The 23,899-nt window shown below is 33.2% G+C and overlaps 1 protein-coding gene across 2 annotated transcripts in view; it reads right to left on the bottom strand.

Moving 5' to 3' along the window:
* Positions 1-23,899, bottom strand: part of LOC147063418 (tRNA dimethylallyltransferase) — a 577,495-nt gene that overhangs the window by 385,622 nt on the left and 167,974 nt on the right. The gene's annotated exons all lie outside the window — the stretch shown is intronic.

Genomic DNA, 23,899 nt, shown 5'->3' on the forward strand with positions numbered 1-23,899 from the left:
GACTTAATTTCTTGCCTAAGTACTACACGATTTCTTAATTCTTTGACTTCATTAATTAGTTGTAAAATACTACGTTCTTCGTAATTTTTTTGGAAATGTCAGTTGTGAAACACTCAATGGTTAACTTTTATCGGGATAGAATCTTTCTTATTTCTCCGTAATCCGGGTATAGTTGTTTTCATATCTTAGCGATATGTCTAGGATGATAATTTCATATATTCAATTCGTTACCATTTCAATATCATTTATTTATGTCGCTAATTTGACGCAATATTATTTCATTAGAAACTGAAAAAAGAACGTATTCTTTTAACCCCAATATTGTAATAAAACATACATAAACCATAAGTGTGAGTAATTATATTTAATTATACTCAAAAAGAAAATAATATGTATGTATAAGTACATATTCACGGTCGGTCCTAGCAAGTGCAAGGCCCCTAGTTATGGAAAATATTTTCCCTTTCGAAATCAGTACATTGAAAGTGGAAATCATCTCTGTCAGTGCGAATAGTTTACTTGAAACCATGTTTATTTAACTTTCAACACATTTATTACAATAAGCACATTTAGTTAATATTTCAAAACTACATAGTTAGGTACTAATCAAGATGACATTTTTCTTGCATTGTTATCGGAAAAACGGCCATAATCTTTAAAAGTCCTCGTTTTTCAGTAACAATAAATTAATAGATTATTGTTATAATAGAAAAAAAATATTAACAGCTTTTATTCGTTTAAAATATTGCTTTGTACTACATCTCCCATCATGTCAACGGGATTATTTTGAATAAATTTTAAGTAACCTTTAATATCAATTTCAATTTAGTTCCTGAATAACTTCATTATAGACATGCATGTTTTATACCTACTCAAATATTTGAAAATAATATAATATCATTATTGTGCTGCCTGAAGTCAGTTAAGGCGCGAGGCTCGATTGGGTCCAATCGGTCCAATCACTGGAGACCCACAAGACTGGGCCTATAAACATACTTACCATTGGATGAAGTACAAGATGTCAAAAGATCACCGATTCTTACCTGAAATTAAAAAGAAAGGGAGCGTTAATAAACCAAGAAAATGATATCATACTAATATGTCTATAAGGATCAAGTTGACTCGTGAATATAAATAAAATAAAATACACAATACAATTCATATTCCACATTACTTAATAAATATCAAGATCGTTTTTTTTTTTTTGTTTGACTAGTTACAATTAATATTAATACAATGTTTTCCCACCAATAATTGACAGTACTATACAACAATGGCGAAGACTCCATACCAGGCTATTATTTAAAGCCTACCTTCTTAAAAAAAAAAATTTTACCAACGACACCTGTCGTATATGTAAGAATTATTATAAATTGACTGTCGACTAGACAGACATAAAATTGTGTCTACTATACTGGCCCAATAGTTTAGTACCAATACGTAGCAGAAACCAACACAATAATACAAAGGTTCCAAGTAATTTGGTACATTTCACGCATACAACACATACAAGTAATTACACACGTATTGTAAAAAACGCATACACACAATGTCAAAACTGAGGCTTTTTGTTATTAAGCATTAATAGACTCTATTTGCACATGTAACCATTCATTTTAGCGCGCTGGTTTCGTACCGTGGTTCCGATGACTGACCATCCGATTCTTGTGATAACACAATGTTCTAGATCGAGTTCAAATTGCGGTTGAGGCAGTTTGGTATTAGTTTGTTTTAAACATATATTTTAGTGCCTGTTGCTTTTTTCGTATATCTATTATAAAAAGGTAAAATATAATATTTTTTGTTCAGTAAAATATTGAAGACGAACAAAGTTTAACTTGTTTTCAGTTAATTACCACAGCCTACATTCAAAAGGCACCCTGCGCCAGTGCAATACAATGTGATGAAAATATGCAACATATAAGAAAAGTGACTAGTCAAAAAAGGGTTAGAATGCTTTAAATTCGTTTGTACTGGCCGATAGTTTCATAGGCGTCCGCCTCTGACCACTCAAAAATGGCGCGTTCCAGATTTAAATATAAACCATTGTTAGTATTAGGCTATTTCCGTGTTTCGAAATAAGGTCACTGCCTGCCTAGTTAGGGCCCCTCGTCGATTAGAATGGGATATAAACATCTTAGAGCTAGAGTGAAGTGTTCCGAGGAATATTGCCAGCGCGCAGTCCAAGCGCCAGACTTTTCACACTTTTCATGATAGAGTCCAATTTACAAAACTTGAGCGACGATTCAGATATTGAATCCTTCTTAATCATTCCAGCGCATCTAACAAGAGAATAATAATTAGGATACTAAAATTATGTTGTTAAAGATAACAACATAATATTAATATAGAACTGTTGGTTTTACACTGTATGACATAATGAAAGGCTAGAACCTATTTAGATATTCAAAAAAGAAACCATGTCTGTTGATGTACTTCGGTATTTAAAAAAAAAATATGTTTAGTGAAGAGATCCAATATTTTTTTTAATAATCCAATATAAATACTCAGATCATATTATCAGTAATAAATATATGTGACGAGAAAAATAATATTGATTACAATCATAACCGTATGAAGAGATAAATCACAATTTCCATTCGACAAATTGATTTGGATTTCCACAGTGCACAGGAATCTTTACACATTTTTAAGGCGATAACTTTTTAGCCATTTATTCAACCCTATTAGTATCCATAGGCTGTATTTAGTACAGTAAGTGAGACAATTAGAAAATAACGCTTCCCCAAATTTAAGAAGAACTAATGATTATTAATTATGTGTGTATAATATGGTTTAAATTTAGTTGGAAACGATAGTATTAATAATCCATCAACATGGGATTAGGTATATTGACATATAAGGACACGACTAGATAAAAAATATTGCGTCGTTGAAACTAGAAAATTGTGTAACTCCGTTTTAATCGAAAATTGACTTTGAATGCCATCTAGTGGCCGTTGACAATATCTATCCATCTTGCAAATTTTGTAATTCCAGAAAAATTGTATCATTGTTAAATCATGGATGATTTCACTCCAAAACCATATATTTGTATAGGAAACCATAATGTTTTTTGTCTCTCCTGTAAAGTAGTGTTTTTGGAGTTACACAATTTTCTAGTTTCAACGACGAATTTGTTATTACTAAATAATTTTAGTATTAATCCTAAGCTTGATTTGATATCTTTTTGTAATCACTTAATATAAAATAAAACAAATACGTGTGGGGTATTATTATCTTCACGTTTTTCGAAGGACAATTATTACAAGTGTTTTCTATATTATTTGATGAAATCATAAATATAACTATTACTTATAAAAACAACGAGTGGTACCCAAGGGGCACGAAACGGCCACAGGGTCGCCCTAAAAGCCGCTGGATTGACGAACTGGTAAAGTTCGGCGGAAATACGTGGCAGCGAACCACACAGGACCGAGAGAGTTGGAACAAGCTTGGGGAGGCCTTCATCCAGCAGTGGATTGACCCCGGCTGATGATGATAATGACCTATAAAAAAATCAAATACAACATCAACTTTCGTGGCTTATACTATGGTTAAGTAAATATCTCCAAATTTTCTTGGACCATCGCCTGCCTAATGCACCCGTTATAGAAAAATGATTATTAAGGCAATATTTAATCCTTTTACATAGAAAACGTTTAAAATATATATTTAAATTATATAATAATATGTGCACACATAAATAGTATAATAAAATAAATAAAAGCTGCTGCTGAACAAATAAAAAATTCTAAATATTTTCATACCCATTCATAATAGGTAGAAGAGATTAACATTTTATATGTTGTTATACAGGTATGAAAATGTATCACAGGAAAGTCCAATGTCTGAACAAATTGCTGTTTTGGGAAAATACCCATGTTTTTATTATCGTTTTTAGATAAAGCTGCAATAAAAAGTGTTAAAAATTATTCATTTGGGAAGAGATGTTTGTATTTCAATATTAGAAATAAAATTGCATTATTATGATATATTTTTATCCCTGTTTTATCAATAACAAAACAATGTAACTTATCACATAACAAAGTCTACGTTTACCAAAATGATTATACAGTATGTATTGTGATAAGAAAATAAGTGGGTAGTTACAATTTATTCAAGCTTTGGATGATGACACCTATCGTCATCAAACAATAAATTGTACTTATAAACCCAGATATATCTAATAAATAACTATGGAAAGTTACATTTAAATTTAAATCAACTATACCTACCAGCAGTTTTCTATCAATGTCCTTGATTTGCTTTTATTTTCCTGTGTTGATATTGAGATATTTTTAGTTTTTTTTTTAATTAATAACTTGTATTTTGTTTATTTACCTAAATGTGTAATATTTTAAATAATTGTAATATTTTGATGAATATGGGTGAATGTATGTTATTCTCATTCATAACTGAAACTAGATAAACATTTATTGCAGAGTAGGTAACATGCGCCGTGTATAAATAAGTACATAATAAACATGAAAAAAATAGTATTGTGTAGGTATATTATATCCGATGAATGGTGGTAAGCTGAAAAGCTCTCGAATATGATTTCGAAGGGAAATTTGTCAATTGGCAGCTAAGAAAAGCTAAAAAGCTTTTGTATCAGATTCTAAAGTGAAAGTTTCCATCAGCTGCACAGAAACAGAACATATAGTAAAATTAATCGCCAATAGTGGAGTATACGGGTAAAAATATTAGTTAAATTTGGAAAATAAGCTGGGCTATATTGAAAGAAACAATAATTATTTTTTTGTGAAGTTCGCAAGATTATGTAATTGTCGATCGTTACTGTGTATGACTTCCAAAGTGAGCACTATTTTTTTTTATCTTACTCATCGCTTTCGTATATCAGGCAGTCCTTGCAACTTGGTCATTTGAAAGGGTCGACATAACAGTCGAACTTCAAACTATTCTTTATTTCAGTAAAAAGCAAAAAAATAATTCTAGAATCAGAGGCGCTAAAATTCACGAAGACCGTATAATTTATTACCACCTGGTTACATTTTTTTTTATTTAAAACTAATTGTTAAAAATTTAAATAACGATTAATTCGGTTTGGCAGTGTGCCGGATACGCCCACTTTGTCTGACCGAAGACACCATCGCGAATTGCTTAAGTAGGGCTCTCCCTTTAACATATAAATATAATACAATGCCTACGTCTAGTCTAGACTGAAATAATATTGTGCAAACACGTCTAGTTAGTTTAAAAAAAACTCAAATATTTACAACTGCAACGCAGTGAATAGAGTAAATATAACAATACGTATGTAATTAGTTTGAATAATACGTAGGTAATTAAACTACATTTGAAACGATTTTCCTGCTTTTTGTTTCTGTCTTCCATACAACAACAAAAGCAAACAATTACCTTAAGTGACGTTTGTAGGAAACCTCAAAAAGCTCTCTCTGGAAGAAGCTTCAACGTATTATATTCTTAAAACTCGTATCCAATAAGTCTTGTGCAGTGTGACCTGTCAGTATCAGGACACTGATGGAGATAGGGTTACATGTAAACTGTATGTATTACATTTCACCGTATCACACAAGGAACTCAGAAATAATGGGAACTGAAATACCTAACGGATAAGGCGATAGAAGATAACCGACTCGAGTAAGGAAGAATCCGGGTTAAACTTACACACGTGTCAAGAATACATTGTACGTCGAATACTGAAAACTGCTCTCGATTTATGCATTTACGCTCATTTAATGTTGGTGTATTACACACACTATTGCACGTGCATAATGCGTGTTTCATTTTCGACATTATAAAACCCTACATCAACATGCGGCGTATTGAATATAGCCTTTCGGTATTCTATTTATTATCTGTTCTGTGGTATCACAGTTCGCCGTGAGCTTTCTTTTAGAAAATAGATGAAAAAAATACGCGTTGTTCGTGGAACATTGCAGACCATAATTTTCCTTCAAGAATGAAAACCTAACATAAACTAACAAATAATCCAGTATATCGGCTAAAATTTGTTTACCGCTGGCTTCCTGTAAACCGACAAGAACCGCGTTTTATTTGGACATGAATTTTATCTTAGTACTATACGACCCAAATAGGTTAGACGGTCTTTAATATACGACCATATATTTCCGATACAACATTTCGCGGTGAAGTGTGATACGGCGAACTGCATACTTACAAATTTCCAGACACGGGATAATCCCAAGGGTTTGTCTTGCAAATCAGTGCAGTGATCCCAGATATCCTGTTTGTTTTAATACATTTAGGCTCCATCTTTGTCCAAGAAGATTTTCTTCAACATCTTTGGTTAAAGGTCGTTTTTAGAGATTTAAATCTGAAGTCATAGGGGGAGCATGAAATATAAATACAACATTTACTTAAATATGCATGTTTATTAAGTCATGATTAATTTTTTACATGATTCATAATTTTAAAGAGAATTAATAGATACGTAGGTACATAATAATAATTTAAAGTAAAGTAAATTTAAATCGAGAGTACTAAATTTTCTTTATAAGTGGGGCCGGAATTACAAATAAAAAGTATAACAAGTGAGCATAAAATGAGCCAGCATACAAGTGGCGAAAACGATTATAACGTTCTAAAACAGTGGTTCTTAAACTGGTTCGATCGAACCCCAGGGGTTCGGTGAGTCAGTCTCAGGGGTTCGGCGGTGGTCAAGACACTGTCAAATATTCATTATTATGTTTTTGTTTTTGTGTGAAAATCATGTTTTAATGGTTTTGTTCTTTGAACACAGTGATGTTGATGCACGGTTCATTTTGTGCACCAGTAAAATATATACCTATGTTTTGAATTTGAAAAAAATCATATTTTATTTTTCCAATTAAGGGTTCGGTGAATGCGCATATGAAACTGGTGGGGGTCAGTACCTCCAACAAGTTTAAGAACCACTGTTCTAAAATCTAATAGAATAACAATACAGACGTGTATAATAACAACCCGCATTTTGGCTCCGGACGAATACGGGGAGGATTTGCAGGAGAGAGGGGTGAAATGTTTTTAGTGAGGGAATTGCTTCAGCGTGAACAGTGTTTTAAACTTTGTTGAACTGATTTATTGACACAGTAGAAATTATAAGATACGTATAATAACATATATTATTATGTTTGATTACAGAGCGCGTGTGCAGGAAAGAAACAGTGAAGAACGCATCTTCTTGGTTCGACAGGGAGGTCGGAACTGAATTCAAAACACTATTCAGTTCAAATGAGGGAGAATGGATTTTGGGGAATTTTAACCGAAATGTGTGTACGAATTGGTTTTTACAATAGCGATAGTCCGCGGGGAGCGTCCATATAGGTGACGTCATAAAAAAGAAAGTTTTACCTAAGTATATTATTTAATACATATTAACCCAATATATGATAGTGATGGCAAGCAGAGCGTGGTTATTTTGTTATAATATAATAATCAGATTATCTCTAAAATGTCATAATAAACTAAATAGGTATCTCCCATTTATTTTTGCGTTGAAAACGACCTTTCATAATAATTTTCATGTAGGTACGATAATGTTCATACAAATATTAGTTACAATTACAGACCAATTAATTTAATAGGCTTCCATAATTTATCACGTTGTAATTGTATTACTTACGGACGAAATAATAAATCAGTGCGAATTGATGCGTGACAAATGGATTTATTTATGTTTAAAAAACTCTCCAAAGTAAATTAAGTAATGGGCACTGAAGTATACACGATACTTTGGAATAATACTTCGATATTTTCTAAAGCAACTGAACTTTTGGGAAAATTTACTTAAGTATTTAAAAAAAGAAAAATAAATAAATTGGATGATGCCGAGCAATAATGTCGCCCGGAATAAGATGAGTCCTTGAATATATCTAATTTATTCTTGCGTTAATTTGGGAAACCTGGCTCAACGAAGCGAATATATTTTTCCTCGAGACACTTTTTTTCGACAAAGCGACGATTTTTAATGTCGCTGAAATTAATGTTTAAACAATTAAGAATGTGCGTATCAGCATCATCGGTTGTGTAAAATCCCTGGTGCGTAAAAATACACTCACACATGTATACAAAGTTGGACGGTGGCCTTGAATATAAAAATATATTATAAGTACCGGGTGTTCTGAAAACCGATTGCCTTCTCTTCGCAATCGTAGTGGTATATAAAAAAACAGCACCAAATGTTTTCCAATATTTCTTACCGAAGGACACCCACAGAAGTCATAAATACATAAAGACCTACAACGCAGTTAGCTGGAGCTTTCAAGATTGTATTATTCGCACCTCTACTTGCAAATATCCACCAGCGTATACATATATTTTTTTAATCGGCTCGATTCACTAGTCTGGGAAACGCTGAGCCATCTCTGCCCAAAACTTAGAACAGAATGCTCCAATAATTGAAATAGTGGCATTACTATTTTACTACTCTTTTTCCCAAATGGTTTCACTGTGAAACCACCTTTTATAATTGTTATGCTGAGTAACCACTATTTATATATTAAAATAAAGTTCATAAACTAAACACATACAATACAACCGGTGTATACCTATATGACTATACTCTTTTATTTAAACAATGCTTTTTTTAAATTTTGAATTGTTGTATTTTACTAAACTTATAAGATTTATTGCTATTTTGTGTGGGTTAAAAAATTCCGAGTAGCGAATACTTGTAAGTAATTATTGTATTTATTATTTTACTGTACCTTATTGAAAAAAACTCATTTTTATTTCATACTACGTATACTACTAACTTTTTAAAATTTTCTTTTCCTTCAAAAAATTGAGGTCTTGGGCTGGAAAAAGGTAAGAGACCTTCTACGTTAGCATATTTATAAGCTCCAGTCGGCGGCGCCCCTGAGTGGGCTTCCGTTTTTGAAGGGCTTATCAGTGCCGCTTCTTCAGCGCGTGAGTAATAGTAAATATTAACAATGTCCACTCCATACTCCATTATATATGTATACATACGTGGTCATTATGTCATGATTTGTAAATAGGTAATGGAAAGCGGCAAACATTACAGTGGAAAAAACCATAAATGCAATAAAAACGTAGCGCCAGGTAGTCACGTGTGCCTGCCACTGAGGTGCTTCTTTGTAGAATAAAAACATTAAGGCCAGAAATAGATAATTATCACGCCACGTGTACTTATGCTAGAACTATCAGAACATTAAATGATAAGAAATGACAACGAGCAGAACCGTGGTGTTAAGTAGCTATCATTTGCATCTTCATTTCAAACCACTAAAAAAATTAAATAAACACGTGAAATCAAGTGACTTGAAAATGTGTAAATTAACAGGATACATTTAAATATGAAATAAGATGATATCAAGTACCCACTTTTTGTCCGTGACGTGATAACAGTCTGTTTCAGTACTAACGTAGGAAGGTTATAAAGCTTTTTGTAAAACCGGCCACGGGTTTCTTAACTGTTCGATGTGTTATCTTATATAATTACTAATTTCACTCATTACCTATCAACTAAAACTAAAGCGTAAAAATTACATTTAATTTTTTATAAAAGAAAGTTTTTTTTAATAGAAAACGTTCAGTGGTGGAATGATAAAGCATTTTCTGATGACCGTGTTCGGAAGTACTGATATCGGCGGGCTGCTGTCAGAATACGGTCATTATGAATGAAATACGTCCCATTCAAAGATGCTGCTCACGCAATATGCCAACGATACACTATGACTACAGACTACACTACACTTCAAACCAACTTGGTTAGCACTGTAACTTATAAGATAACTTCTTAATTTGATTAATATGACATAATGGCAAATTCTGTTATTATTTATAAAATAGATATCAGTTTGACTTTTGTGACCAGTGAGATACTGAGCCCTGCTGATAAATCAGCTCTTACGCACATGTTTGTTTTCGATTTTTTTTCTTCGCTGTCTTTTTTTTTCATTCACTTTGACAATTAAACCATAATATTTTTTTAAGATATTCACGGAGTTTCAAACGTTTGAGATAGTTTAAAAAAAAATCTGAGCCGATACCTCAATAATTCGAAAAATGTAGATATGGCCCAACAGTGAATTGCGACAAGCGCTTAAAAATATTTAGGTATATAGGATTGAGGGTAGTCATCCCCTACAATAAAGAAAATATATATTATTTATTATATACCTACACAGGGACGCACCAAGCGGGGATGTTAGCGGTCCAAAACATCTGGACGACAGATTAGATTGTTTTACTGATATCATTAAAAAATACATAAAATAAACTGATGAAAAAAAATCACCTGCCGTGCAATTTCCTTCCATATAATTTAATGTGTCCTTTCGTGTTTCATCGGTTTGTTTTATCTATCGATTTGAGGCGTTTTTCATTAACATTCAGAATGTTATATTATTTAATAGGTAAAATATGTTACATTTTGATGAAAATAAAATAATTGTTTTAATTTTTCTTTGACTTTTGTCATGGGGGTGCGGAAATTTAGTGCTGGCACCCAGCGACAGCCGACCTTGGCAAGTCCCTGTACCTAAATATGTTTTACTTTCAGGAAATTGTTTGCATAACGTACGAATATCTATTTTATAGTTTTGATTTATTTTTTGCACTAACCAAGCGTCGCTGTTTATGGATAACGTGGTGAAGCGCCATTGGTTTTTTACACCTTACGACAGTGGTCTCCAACCTTTATGTTACTACGCCTCTCTTTAAAAAAATCTAATCTTGGCGCCTCCCCCCCTTTATTTCAATTTTAATACAGACACTTTTTTAACACACAAGTTTTTACTACTTACTTATATCAAATTCATTTTTTAATTAATTTTTTTTCATGCGACGAATGAGCTTGTTTATTACCACAATCAATTTTAAAAGAAGTCAACTAAATTCATCATCGTTCATTGACAAAAATTAATGGATTCTATCATGAGCTCCACATAGTGAATAGGGCCCACAGGCCAGGATCTTTCACCCATATATTAAAAATATTTAATAGCCCTGAAACAAAGCAGCGACTTTTTTTACTATTAATAAAATTATATGAAAAATGCATTAGCAAACTAACCAAGAACTCAGGAAATAGATTTTTGTTTGCTTCAATATATCTGGCGTAGAAATCATTTAAAAGTGGAGACATGTATTATTGTTATATTATATTAAAGAAATCACGTCAAAAACAATTTAAAAAAAAAATATCACACCCTGCCTACACGCTTTAGTTGACACTTTAGCTACGAGTGACATTTAAATTTGAGGTTATTGTTTTCATGCAACCAGCGGTCGTTTTGTGCATTACCGAAACAGCGTTTGCAAAAGCGCCATTTTTAAATTTCTCCGCTCCAAATATTTTTTTAATAGGATTTAAATATATGTATTATATATTAAAATAAACATTCATGCACTGAATTTGCACTGTTACGTTAAGATATGAACTTTTATTTATTTGTAGATATTATAGAATAAAAAATAATTTATTCAAAAATTTTGGCGCCTCCCCTGGCAATAGATCGCGCCTCCCCTGGGAGGCGCGCCTCCCAGGTTGGAAACCGCTGCCTTACGATGAAAATAAATGCATTAAGTTACTTATTAATTCTTATTAAAAAAATTAGTAAATTATGCAAATGTGTAAAATACTGTATGCCAAATGTTGGTAAGTATGACCGTTTCTTAATAACATTTTATGTATATTTTTTTTTAGATAATATGGACTATTTAAACAAGTGAAATAAAAGAATATTAGATACCTACTCAAATCTATAAAAAAAACTTGAAGTCATTGGATCAGTGGTTTCCAAACTGTATGTTACTACGCCTCCCTTTTAAAAAATCTAATCTTGGCGCCTCCCCCCCCCCCTTTATTTAATTAAACAATACACACCTTTTTAAATAGCCGAAAATTGACAAATGGATTCTAGCATGGGCCCCACATCCTGAAGCGGCCCCCAGGCTAGGATCTTTGGCGGGCCCACCTACCTATCGCTGAGGTTAAGGGCAGTGTGGTGCTCTAAATTAGTGTTTCCTAAATTATACATGGGAGTTATCATTTAAGTACCTTTAGCAATCATCATATAGGTATCACATCAAATTACAACGCATAACTACATATTTAAAATATTTTATAGTCCCGAAACAAATTAGACTTTTTTTTAACTATTGAGTAAATTTGTGATGTCTGTTATGCCCGGGCCCTCATGCATACTGCAAACCTGTGCCTACATTAAATTTGTGTTAAACTTTTTGTGCCTCCCTTTGCAAAACTCCGCGCCCCAGTTTGGAAATCGCTGCATTAGATTAAGGCTAGGACTGATTTTAAAGAAGACGTTAAACTTTAAATTAGGTATAATTCTGTAATATATTTTTGAGACTTAAAAACTTTTGGCAATAACTCAACGATATGCTTTATTAGAGTACATGAAAAAAGAAACTTAGCCTTAACCTCAGCACCTCAAATATCGATTTGTTTATTCATATTCTTGGTTACATTGTTACATAGATCATAATAATATCACATAACATAATTTTATCCGTTGAAATCACGAGTCCCATGTCTTTGTAATGATTTATGGTGAGTAATGAATGTCACATGTGTAAGTATTTATGTTTCTCAGTTTCGGACGCTTAAGTTTTCCCATGAAATTCAGATTATACTCGGCCGCACAAGCTAATATTACGGTAAAATTCTTTTTGATAAGTTACGTATTGCCGCAAGAAACATTTATTTCACTTATGATTTATTTCGCAAGCTGTCAATCAAGCCCTTCCTATATTACATTGTAAGAACAAAAAGTACAATAATAAATCAATCAATTTTTCATTACTAGGTAAAAAGTAAACTTAAGATTATGTGGGGTCTTGAATACCTAGTTCAGACTTAACTACGTCGATTCGGTGAACATTGTAAAAACCAGTGGTTTCCAAACTGTATGTTACCACGCCTCCCTTTTAAAAAAATCGAATCTTGGCGCCTTCCCCCTTTATTTCATTAAATAAACGAGGTTTTACTACTTATATCATATCATATTCCTTTTTAAATAAATTCATTTGTCATGCTATGAATGTGCTTGTTTATTAGCACAATCAATTTCAATAGTAGTCAATCCAAATTCATCATCGTTCATTGACAAATGGATTCTATCATGGGCCTCAACATCCTGAAGCGGGCCCACAGGCCAGGATCTTTGGCGGGCTCACCTACCTATCGCTGAGGTTAAGGGCAGTGTGGTGCTCTAATGTTATGTAGGTTTTCCTAAATTACACACGGGAGTTATCATTTAAGTATCTCAATCATCATTTAGGTATCACATCAAATTGCAACGCATAACCACATATTTGAAATATCTAATAGTCTTGAAACAAAGCAGCGCCGCAGGTGACTTTTTCTTACTATTAATAAAATAATGTAAAAAGTGCGTTAACAAACTAACCAAGAACTCAGTAAATAGATTTTTGTTTGCTTCAATATGCCTATCTGCCGCAGAAATCATTTAAAAGTGGAAACATGGCGAACTTATTTTTATTTTGTAATTTTGATTTCCAAAGCTCCATTTTTTTATGAATGCCTTCACTTTGTCTTTTTAAATCAGTGAATTCATTAGTGGTCCTTGCATTGATTTATTCACTCGTTTTTTTAATTTCAACTAAATAGACAATTTTAACAACAAAATTATCGTTCCTAACCAAATTTGCCTCAAATTTTAACATTCTGATTTGATGACCTTTTTATTCCATTTTTTCACGAGATAGCCAGCGCACTTCACAGTAGGATAGAAGTGAGGTAGTCTCCATATTTTCAGACAGGTTTGCAAACCTTTTATAGGACTGTTTTTTGTGTAGTTTATAACCAGCGGCCGTTTTATAAACTATGCATTTGAAAACTGCAAACATGTGGCTACATTAATTGTGTTAAACTTTCCGCGCCTCCCTTTGCAACACCACACGTCTCCCAGTTGGGAAATCGCTGTTATATAAACATTGTTTACGACTTAAGTAGATAGATACACGTGGGGTTGCTGCCTAAAGTTGGTTGTTCTATTAAAATTATTTAATATACCTACCCTGATACAAATGACCTATGACTTTTGTTTTCCGACGCTGATGGAAAACGTTGAATATAAAATATAAAGATATAATCTAATCTGGACTAGGGCTTGAGAGGACCACAGCAAGGGAAGTTGAATAATGTATTAAAATATTCTCGAAGACATACATTAGTCATGAATCGTGTACTAACTACATAATTATTTTTTTACCGTGTCCGATCCTAAGATGATCATATGTGAGCCTCCACATAGTGGAGGTTTGTATTTGCAGTTTTTTTGTTTTGTTTTTACGAGAAGTGTATGTTAGCCATTTGCTAAACATCTTAGATCGAAACAATATGTGTAATTGTCAGACCCAGGATTTGAAAATGGGACCCACGACATTATACGCGATATAAATAAAAAGGATTTAAAGTTATACGCATTTATATTTTATAAAAATCGATGTTTTTTAAAATATATATAAAAAATATTAAAACGCTGAATTAGTCAAAAATTTAAAAGACGAAAAATCGAAAACTTGATAAACTAAATTTTAATAATAAATATGACCATTATATAATGCAATAATAAGATGTGACCCTGCAACGAATTCACATTTTATTACAATTGCAAGTTTATCTCTAAATTAAAAAAGAAAATTAAAAATCTTTTTAATGTTTTCAGATACATATTTATTAATTAATACAGTTGAAATTGTAAATTTTCAAAAAAAAATCTTAAATTGCAAGCTTCGTATTTTCCGTTAGGTTCTCTGTTGGCATGCCTTTCCCCCTTAAGGTTTAACTATAGTTATCTACTGTTAGGCTAAGGTATCAAATGAAAACAAAGTTATGTAAGTCTATGGCTTTACATATAAAAAACAAAAGCGGTAACCGAAAACCTTTTTTAAGTCTACAATCATCATCATCATCGTAACCCGGGCTCTTTCCACTTACGGTTCGTAGTTCTCCACTCCGTTTTTCGGCTCTGTAGTCGTTTAGCGCCCCGTGAGAACGACTACTATTTATAATATGGCTGCATTATTTTGTCGAGCCTATTCCGGCCCATTCCTATAAGCTTGGCGACCTCTATTAGGTCGCGAACTTTTGTCTGCCGTAGGCTATTATACTTCAGCTGGGGCAGGGCTCTAAAACGATCGAGACTACGCGACGCGAAGATTGTGCAAATGACGCGTGCAGAACAAAACATAATTTGTCATAAAAAGTCAGCATGCGTCCATTTAATGTTATGTTTATTGTTCTATTACTAATAATAATAATATGTTCATTGACATGTTTTCTTTCTCAAGTAAGTGGGTAACGTTTTTTAGTCATCTTTACACGATTTAAGAATTAATTCCCCCGTCGCCATCACAAAACAAATTGTTTGCCGTTTCACTGAAGTACCGTCTTAAGTGGTGTCTATGCCCAATTCTCACTTTCCATGCTATGTTTTTTTCTCTCTAACATTAAAGATCCATATTCACATTCATAAATGAGCACTGGTAGCACACACAACATTGTCCGAATGCAGAACTATTTTAGGTCAGTCAAAAAACCGAATACAATTAATTATTCCACATAATTAATAAGTTGCAAATATTATAAAATTAGTGCGTAGCATGGGGGACAGTCAAAGAAAATGTTTTCTGGTTTTTTATTTATTGACAACTGACCCTTTGGTTATATTTAAAACGTTAAATTCAATCTTTGATTATCCTGTGGGTCTATTCTATGCTTATCGACCGCTAAAGTGATAAAGTGATAAATATTATCAAACTTAGGGTAGGTTTGTATCAAAATATTAGAACTTATTGTAACAATTACACGAAGTTGGTTTTTATTGTTGCAATAAGTGCTATATTTTAACAGCACCTATCTTGCTGCTGTTAAAATATCGCACTTATTGCAACAATAAAAACCAGCTTCGTGTAATTGTTACAATAAGTGCTAATATTTTGATACAAACCTACCCTAAGTTTGATACTATTTATCAAGTTAGTGTTCGATAGGTATAGAATAGACCCACTGAACTGTTTGTTGAGCATGATTCATTTTCGTGTCCCCAATAGACACGAAAAATTATTGTCACCCTTTTCGCGTGGATTTTTATTTTTCATTCTGTAATACCAAGGATTCATTGTCTTTCGAATTGTTATACTATTGACATGTCCAATACTTCCGTTCAGGCACTCAACACTGCAACAAATAAACTGTTTGTTTTTATAATTTAATGATAAGTTAAATTTCGTTAGATATATAAGTATTTACATTTTATTATTATTGATATGTGTGCTTCGTTTTACTGTTTTATCTCTATAAGTTTGGCGCCCATGATGATTTAACGTCTGCCGCGTCGGCTTATAACGTCATGGGTAGGGATTGCAATACCGAATGAAAATTTCAATACCGGTTTTTCGGTATTTCTTATTGAATACCGGTATTTCTTAAACATTTAAAAAAACAGAAGTAGGTGCTTATCAATAAATATAGCTATTAAATTTTTTTTTAAATATTATTTTATAGCAAAAATCTACATACCTACATTTATTACATTGACATTTAAAAATATGTATTGATCATAATTGTAGAACTAGTGATTTTTTACAAATAATTTGAACATATTGATAATTTTAACTAAAGCCCTCAAAAGTTCATCAAGTGCAAATAAAGTCCGGCTGCAGGAAAAGCTTCTTAAATTCAACGCTTGAACAGTCATTAATAATAATAGAATAATTGAACATTTTTGTCATGGATGTTTTCTATTTCGAAATAATATTATGACAATTCATCGCGGCAATCACTTATATAAATATGTTTGATGAAATTCGTTTTATTATTTTTTCACATCTGTTGGATTCACTCAATATATTTTCATTTAGCAGCACTAACGTATAATTCATTTTCAAAAACGTAAACGAGTGTGCTTTTTAATACCGAAAATTCCGTAATTTGGATTTTTAAAACCGGTATTTCGGTATTGATAAATACTGAAATACCGGTATTGCAATCCCTAGTCATGGGTCTCGGAATTGTCTGTATTTTGTATACATTTTCTTTTTAGGTGCATACAACGTTTATAAATAAATTCACATGTACCTATATCAAATAATAATCAATGTTTTTGAATAGGCTGGTTCATTAGTAGGTAATTACTAACTCATTTATTTATATGGCGTGCACGTGCTAATCACTAAAAATAGTATAGTGTATTTATAATTTTTAGACTTAATCTTATGTTATATCAAAATTGGATAAAAATAAACATTTACTAGAACAGTATCTAGCAATCCCATGTTGGTCAGTGTATGAATAACTAAACACGAAACACGCCAAGTCCTTTCTTTACAAAAAGAACAATTAAATAATGTTATTTAATACGTTCGCCTGGTGGAATTTTAAAACGAAGTGAAAACTGTCCGGTATGTTTCCACTCAAAATGTCCTTCCAGCAGGAGGAAACTCGGAAAGTAGCAAGATAACTTTACAGGAAAACTTGTAAAAGGATATCTGAGAAATTTTCGTAATTATTTCGTGCATTAAATGGTATTCAAGGGACGATATTAATTTTCAAATTTAATCATTTGAAGAATTTTAGATTTACTTGCGGAGCGGACGTGTACCGTACCATGCCATCTTATTAATTTAGTTATAAAGAATGATAATATTATAGTGATATACAAAATATTATTTTATTAAATCTATAGTTACTGTCCGAGTTAATTGATGTCCTGTCCACCTGTACCGTTTGAACGTTAGCCATAAATGTATTAATCTAGCCCTATTCATTGAGACTCTGAAAGTTGGACCTTTGCTTTGGTGGAACCACCGAATTACCTTATCTAAGAAATGCTGCGTCGTCTTCCTGGTCGTATCTTCTATATATCCCCTTGATTGACTACAGCAGTATATATTTGTCATCTCACATGCTATGGTGAAAGGATTGGAGATTTCTTTTCCTCATAATGAATATGATTCATTGTCTTTTTAAACTGAGTTTTTGAACAACGTACTACAACGTTGTGTGTTATTTCCATGATGCTACAAGGATTCTCCGGTAGGCTCACACCCGAAAGGGTTAAATTTATTACTAATACTTCATTGACTTAAGGCTATACTTCAGCTGGGGCACGGTCTAAAACGATCGTGACGACGCGACGCGAAGATTGTACAAACGACGCGTGCAGAACAAAACATAATTTATCATAAAAATTCAACATGCGTCCATTTAATGTGGACGGTGGAATGTGCACCAAAGTTAGATATTTGTGCATACAAGTTTGATACGGTCGACAGTTTCATATACCTTGGTTCTCTTGTAACTCGACATAATGATTACAAAAGAAATCAACAAGATAATCATATCTACGAATAAATGCTACTTTGGCCTGTAAAGACATTTTAAATCCCGCATACTATCTCACCGAACTAAAAGCACTCTTTACAAGTCATTTGTAAAGCCAGTGCTCACCTATGCATCGGAAACCTGGACATTAACTCTGCGAAATGAACGAGCCCTGAACATTTTTGAAAGAAAAATTCTCCGTCGTATATATGGGCTGATCAGGGACGGCACCAATTGGAGAAGAAGATATAACGCTGAGCTCTTCAGGCTGTACGAAGATTGCAGCGCAGTTCAATCAATTAAGATTGGGAGACTGCGATGGCTAAGTCATGTGCACCGTATGAATGACAATGAACCGGCAAAGAGAGTGATGTCCAGCAATCCAATGTAAAAGAATAGGCAGGCCAAAGATACGCTGGTTGGATGGAGCTGCCAGTGACTGCCGTATTCTGGGGGTACAGAAAGTACGGAAAGCGGCCACAATGGATAGGGACAGGTTGAGGGAGCTGTTGGAGGAGGCCATGACCCACACCGGGTTGTCGCGCCCCTGATGATGATGATGTATTGTTCTATTATTAATAATAATAATATATTCATTGTCATGTTTTCTTTTTCAAGTAAATGGGTAACGTTTTTTAGTCATCTTTACACGATTTAAGAATTAATTCCCCCGACGCCACCACAAAACAAATTGACGTGTTCACAGCTCGACTATCGCTCTCCGATTGGCAGCCAGTCCGAAATTTCGTCGCACCTATAATTGAAAATTATTTGCCGTTTTACTGAAGTATGCTCTTAATGAAATATATATTATTATAATATAGAAACATTTAACCAACCATGTCTTCAGGTAAACATAAGATCAAAATTGTAAAAGATTTTTGGGTTCTCAGCGCATGTCCTTCCTCCGATAACAAACATTATGTAAGTTCAAATCACGGTTGCATTGTATTTTGATAACAAACATTATGTAAGTTCAAATCACGGTTGCATTGTATTTTGTCCAAAAATACATTTCTTGCCTATTAAATCCGACATCTTATTTGCATGTTTTGATCCTAATTTATATTAACTATATTTCCTAAATAGCTATACTTAACCCTATGTTGAACGTTGAAGAGAACTCTGCGTAAGCCGAAAAGATAATTAATAATAGTTGTTTTGTGAACATGTACTACTTGATATATCTGCATTCCACAGGATACATGTTTCCATCAGGTGCACACATAAAGGGAAGGTAGACGTCTGATAAAAATCTGTAAAAATTACCCTTATTAAAATGTAGGTAGGTACTACATACAATATTATAAATTTATAAGATGAACATCTGGTATTGGGACACAGATACAAAAAGCCAATATAACACAAACAAATTACCGCAGTTTGGAAATTGACTACTATAATAACATAACAATGCAATACGAAATGCATCGTGTATTACGAAAAATAAAATAAATATATGGAATGATTCTGGCTGGCTTACCTTTTGGGAAGACTGAAATTTTAATGTAATTTTTTTTTGGTACACGTCGGTTATGGGAAAACCAGCGGCAAACTCATTTTGAAAATTGCCGATATACCTACTGGATTATTTGTTAAGTTGGGTTAATTTAGGTTAGGTTTTCATTCTTGAATTTATGAAATTTGCCAAAATCGGCTGACAATTAGCGCGGTTCACGCTTGGCATCCCGATAACCAACTTGTACCTTTTATTTTTCACACACTTGGTCCGTTTAATAATTTCAAGCCAATGGTTGACCGTTGGTAGAACTTTGTTTTGGCAATTAGTTGAATGCCCACCCCACGACAATCACCTGAATCACCCCTATTCGATTCCAAGGAATATACGCTGGTTGTAAATAACTTCTACGAACAGTAAGTTAAGTGCATGCTTGTGATATTACTGTGATGTGATGTGGCATATCGGTAAAGTGGTTTCCTGTGTGAAACAATAAATCTATTGTTGTGCTCGGCCTGACCGCAGATGTGGGTATCGGTTTAGTGCGGCTAGAGATGGTCCTTATCGATATTTAGTACAAGCATCGTGTAGTACCGATGCTGGTGGTACGTATATACAATACCTCATACGTGAATCACATCATCGACTGGACTGACGGGAAGCAATTAGCACCCCATGTCACTCTTGTCTCAGACGTCTCAACAATCACTGCAAACTAAATATTTTATTCTTAACTGTAAACTTTATGGGTATTGTGTGACTATATGGACTGGTGGATTAAAATTATATAAACATTGGGATAAAATATAAATTGATATTGTTTTTATTGTTCGCTAAACCATAACCATGGTGTGTGCGCATGCGCAGTAGAACGATAGTGGTAAACCTACACCACACAAAACATTTTGACGTTTACCGATTATCTACTCTCTCTTTCTTGTCCGAACCTATCTAAATCTGTCAAATAGCACTATACGATGACAACATCGCGCCTTGCTTACACTTGAACAATGGGATTGGAAAGATAGTCATCACTTTTACGTGTAAATAGTTATTATGGCGATAGTTTAAAATACACGCTATTGGTGCAAGTAAATCCATACACGTGTACATGCGCTTTAACACTAATATCGGAAGAATTATTTCAACCACCCCAAGATAAAAGTATTGATAATTGTTATTTGCATCGTATCGAAAGAAAGCTATCGATACAAAAGTGTCGGTCTGCGTATTGATACTTTTTTGACGTCCCTATTTGCGGCCGGTATTGCGAGATACAACTTTAGCCCAACTATCGTGCAAGTCTCCCTTATCATTTCCGTCCATTGCCGAATACGCTACATTTCATTATCGTTATCCATAATGGTAAACCCAGTATTAATGAAATAACCAAGGATGTACTATAATATTATATAGGTACTTACATGAGTGGCGAATACCCGATACTAAATGCTTATTAAATTGTACGTTTACCTAGGGCCGTATGTATGAGATTACCAAATTCTTTATAAGCTATTTAACCGATGTTCCACCATATAGCGTATAGCACTGTTTGTGACGTAAGCAATCTGACGTCACACGTCATTCAAAATGGCTGCTTCATCTTTCACTTTCAAATGTCATATTAATAATGCATTCATTACAACAAACGTTTGCTTGAGGCCCTCGTTCATTTTGTAGACTCTGTAAAACATTTGCGAACTTTCAAAACAGTTCCTAGTCGTGCTGTTTACAAAATACGTATAATTTTGATCCATGGTCTATAATCTAGATACTAGGTAACTGATACAATGCCTCGTATTTTGCTTACAAAATGCAGTATTTCTCATGGATAGATAAGAATTATTCATGTATAATTATTAAATTTATATGGTACCGTTCGCACACTTTCAGACACATTTACAAATTGAAAATTTTAAATTAATGGTCGGGGAATGAAATTTTATAAGTTTGCTATTATTTGGACGCCATGACACATTATGCCGGCACATCGTGACGTCGCTAAACAACGAATTACATTTGCACTCATGCATACAAATGAGCAGTATATAGCCTATAAAGTATTTGGGAATCTCATGCATACGACCTTTAGACAAGTAGGTACGTACAGAAATAATTTAATTAGTCCGATTAACGAGATATTCTGTGGAAGTCACAGGACTGAGAGGAACGGAATCGGATTGGAAAGACATTCAACCAACAGATGATTAATTCAGCCTAAATACGATGTTGGCTAATGATAGCAATGGTAACAAGACAAGTCATTTCTACGATATTATCGTTATCCTCGCCTTAAACCAGTGGTGCCGCATGTGGATGCCACGATGTTATCTCTGCTGCTCTGCAAGATACAAGTCGGTTTACGGGAAACCAGGCGGGAACCGCGCTAATTTTCATAGCCGATTTTTACAAAATTCATGAATTCAAGAATGAAAACCTAACTTCACCTAACCTAACATAACAAATAATCCAGTAAATCGGCTATTTTCAAAATTTGTTTGCTGCTCGCTTCCTTTAAACTGACTAAAACCGATTTTTTTTAAATAATATGTCGGAAAATGAATGAGATATTTTTATTGTTTTGTAAAATAATCGGTTTTAATAATTCTGCGAAAATACGTAAACAAATGGTTTTTGAATTGATCGTCATGATAAGAAAGGTTGCTTGTCACTGTCTAGTCAGCCGTAAAATAATAAAAAAAATAGCATAGAGATCAGCCTAACGAAAATGTGGCACACTCATACTTCTACAAAGTCACTAATGGCTTAACAATACACAATTTTATATAAGTACCTAAATATTATTCTTTAATTTTTTTAATAATTATAATAGGTATGTACATAACTAAAGCGTCAATAAACGTGTGCTGTGCAGTCACTTTAAATTATTTGTTTTCAATTCAATAATAATAATATGTACTTATTTACGTTCTGTTTCTCTCATGCGCCTACCATGTCACCTCTTCGTGGGATGCCCGAGATGGTGTGGTATAATTACATATATATTTTGTTGTAAAAAATTATAGCTTACTCTTATATTATAACGGAGAACCAAAATTATATAATTGATATATTATTATGTGGCATGACGTGTTATTATTTATACGAGACTTCAAATGAAAACGAATTTCACTATTGTGTTTACAATTTACTTCTGTGCCGATTTACTTTCATGGCCCATAAAAACTTCGCGGAAAATCCAATAATGGCTAATTTTCATATTCGCAGTGTGCTACTTAGTTAGTTCTAACAGCCAACCAGAGTAGAGGCGAAACTAAGCGAGTTTAAAAATAAACCCATAATACTATAATATCAGCTTGACATACTTAGAAACACCAGAATTAATAAACGCTGCGTTAACTTAACGTGATAGTGCGTACGATAAGAAAATATTTCTCAAACGTTTTTCTTTTACAACACCCCGAGGACATGGACACATACACAGAACAGATAATAAATAGAATACCGATAGGCTATATTCAATACGCTGCATGTTGATGCAGGGTTTATGAATGTGTGAGTGTCTTACGAAAATTACGCATTATGCACGTGCAATAGTGTGTGTAATACACCAATATTAAATTACCGTAAATGCATAAACCGAGAGCAGTCTTCAGTATTAGACGTACAACCTATTCTTGACACGTGTGTAAGTTTAACCCGGGTTCTTCCTTACTCGAGTCGGTTACCTGCTATCGCCTTACCCGTTAGGTATTTCAGTTCCCATTATTTCTGAGTTCCCTGGACACATACAATTTTGCTTGTACTCTATTAAAGAGAGAATATTTAATATTACCACATGACCATACATTATCATAATATGTTAATGTATGTTTCATATTATTATTTACAATTCAGCTTGGATTGAATTCGTCTTGAGATAAAAAATATATATTTTTTTTTTATAAAATATACATTTTCAACATGTCAAATTCAGAAGGAAAATATTGAGCCAATTACAATCACCAATAGAAAAATCAACCAAATATATTTTTATATTTTGAGTATAATAAAATAAATGTTGTCAAAATTAAAGATTAGATAATTTTAAAATAAACCATTCCCACGGATATAATATAAACAAAACATGGCTATAGATATACCACAATACGTATTGT

Source organism: Rhyacophila brunnea, unplaced genomic scaffold (assembly GCF_057557595.1).
Source record: "Rhyacophila brunnea isolate RB1 unplaced genomic scaffold, BYU_Rbru_1.0 scaffold_9, whole genome shotgun sequence".
Classification (NCBI taxonomy): Eukaryota; Metazoa; Arthropoda; class Insecta; order Trichoptera; family Rhyacophilidae; genus Rhyacophila; species Rhyacophila brunnea.